The sequence below is a fragment of the Hemicordylus capensis genome, chromosome 3 (assembly GCF_027244095.1).
Source record: "Hemicordylus capensis ecotype Gifberg chromosome 3, rHemCap1.1.pri, whole genome shotgun sequence".
NCBI lineage: Eukaryota > Metazoa > Chordata > Lepidosauria > Squamata > Cordylidae > Hemicordylus > Hemicordylus capensis.
This window is the reverse complement of record NC_069659.1, coordinates 216,290,534-216,293,153: the sequence shown is the minus strand read 5'-3', so window position 1 is coordinate 216,293,153 and position 2,620 is coordinate 216,290,534. Positions and strand designations below refer to the sequence as shown.

General features: G+C 47.6%; 1 pseudogene; it reads right to left on the bottom strand.

Annotated features, from left to right (window-relative positions):
* Positions 1–484: 484 nt before the first annotated feature.
* LOC128350560 (E3 ubiquitin-protein ligase RLIM-like) lies at positions 485–2,333 on the bottom strand (annotated as a pseudogene).
* Between the last annotated feature and the right edge of the window lie 287 nt (positions 2,334–2,620).

The window sequence follows — 2,620 nt, the reverse complement described above, 5'->3', positions numbered from 1 at the left end:
GGGCTAATGTTAGTGTTATTTACATGACCATATTCAATACCCTATACAAGAAAGGAGCTAAAATTTACTTAGGGGTGCAATTCCACTGTTCTCTGAAGGCAGCAGCGGGTTTTTGTTTTGTTTTGTTTTTAATTCACAATGAAGCATGTGCAGCTAAATGACTCCAGTTATATTCTTTGCAGGGAAGAGCAGAGAGCTGAGGTCTTCAATTTCCACTCCTACATACTGGGGTGAGGAGGAAAGACATGGACCTCATTTATGCTGGAAATCTGAGAATGTATAATAAGCAAGTGTCCTTGGGCAAATTTAATTGTCAACACAAACCCAGGATTGTTTTGGGGACTCTAATCAAGAAGGTTCCACTACATTTATTTTGCTCTTTTTCAATTCCATTTTCATAAAGGAAGATCACACCATCTCTTTGTTTTACATTTATAACCACTACACAAAAAGTGGCCACTGGAGGTGGCTTCTTTGCCCATCACTAGCTCACCACATTCTCCACGGAAGAGTCCATACCCTGCTCAGACAGTATTCTGTTGGTTACTGGAGTGGAGGCCAGGACTGCTCAGCGGCAAATGGGGCAGATGGAGTTCTCTGACAGCCAACGTTCAATACAGTGCACATGTTACTCGTGAGAGCAAGGGAGCTTCCTCAGCTTGTTGCCTTCCATGTACTCTGTGATTCAGACACATTGCTACAGGTTTTCAGGGCATTGCTTGCACCAAAATTCCTCATGGCTGTATTGTCAGTTTGTTCCTTGGTGAGCCCTCTTGGCTGGTCATCGTCCTCTTTGTTGAGCAGAAAAAACAGGGCCAGGCTAAGGAATGGCAGGGAACCACTTTCTTCAAAAGTGATGGATCCCCTGGCATTCCATCCTTCCTGCCTAGTGCCGGCTGTGGAACCCCCTTCATCGTTAGTTTTATATGTTTCCCCAGGGCCAGCAGCAGAACCTTCATTACTTGAACTATTTCCACTGCCACCTCCATTCTGTGGCTCCGCCATTTCTACATTCTGATTTGGTGCCAGGCCACTGGAATCTGTGTCACTATCACTGTACATGAAATAACTCAGCTCCCCAAAGCCAGTCATTATCTGCCTGAGCATGGTCTAAAGGGCAATGGACATCGTCTTGCTCAAGCCCGAATTCAGGATTCTGCGAATAGGAATCCTAATGGTACTGACGTACGTTCTCATGCCTACCCTTTCAGAGCAGGAAAACATATGCCTAAACCCTCCATGCTCACTTTCGTAAGTGACAGTATTGTTGGGAGTCTGGGACCTTGATTGAGTTTGGTTGGCTATGCTATCCCTCTGCCTATATTCTCCTGGGTGGACGCATCTCACTTGCAAATCCAGGACAATTATCGGGGGCCTCTGACCAGGTGCTGCTGCCTCTGCACTGCCGTTGGTTTCTACAGAGTCATTAGCCTGGGGAGCAGTTCTGGCTTCAGGGGTGGAGAACAGCATTGCACTTTTGCTGGGCACCTCCAAAGTTGTTGTATACTGCCTGATCACCATGCCCTGCCTTGTTCTAGAGCTTCCCTTGGTTTCACTTACTGCAGGGAGGTTGGGTGTCTGAGAGTATGATGTATTATGGGGTGCTCTGTGTGGAGACTGGCTCATAGGACTAAGATAGGACCGGCTTCGATCAGTCCTCGCCCATGACCTATGCTGTTCTGGACTTCGGCTTCTTGATCTTCTCTGGCCTCTGTTGGGGGAAGCTTCTCCACTGAACTCTTCAGGGGGACTTGCTCCTGAGTCAGTTTGCCTGACAACAGGAGGGGATTCAGACCTTGGAGTCTCACTGTCACTTTGGTTATTTTCCAGATCCTCCCCATTGCCTGGTTCTACAGATGGCTCACCCTCCATTTCTGGGTTGGGGTTCCCATTGTTCTGGTTGACACTGATTTCTAAACTGAAACTGAAATCCCCGCTGTTTGGGTTCATCCGGCTCACTGCCCTCCAAGACTGGTTTCCTCTGCCCACTTTGTATCGTATTCCCAGTCTGTCAAACCGAATTAAGCCAATCTATTATGGAACTGCCATTGGAGACATCTTCTGTAGACTCTGCACCTCTGTTGTCTTTGCTGTTTTGCCGTGGTGGACCTTCTTGGATTTGCTGCAGCCTTCTGAGCAACTCTTCTTCACTTATTTCACCTGGGGTGAGTAGCAAGTTGTTGTTCCTCATTAATAAGCCTGTACTTCTCTTCACTCAGATTGTTTACAAAGTGATAGAATGCTTCTTCTCGATCTAACCGGTCCAACTGACTCTGACACTGTGCTTCAGACTGGTCAATGCTTCCTTTATTGTGAGAATCCGAGCTTTCCATAGAGCAGGTAGAATATACGCCTCCTCTTCCGCTTTTCTGTCCAGCTGTTGCACCACTGCTCTCCTTCGCAGCATCCCCACAGTGGCCTGAGGCGTAACTTCATCACGTCCCCTGCTCCTTCCTTCCCTCCCTCCTTCTGCTTCCTCCTCCTGCTGCCACAAATAGCCAGCGATGTCTCACACTCTTTCCGGCCTGGCTCCTACCATTTAAAAAGTGAGCCTGGATACTGGCTCTGCAGATGCATGGTACATGTAGGAAGTGTACTTCTGTACCTGTGTTCAACATCT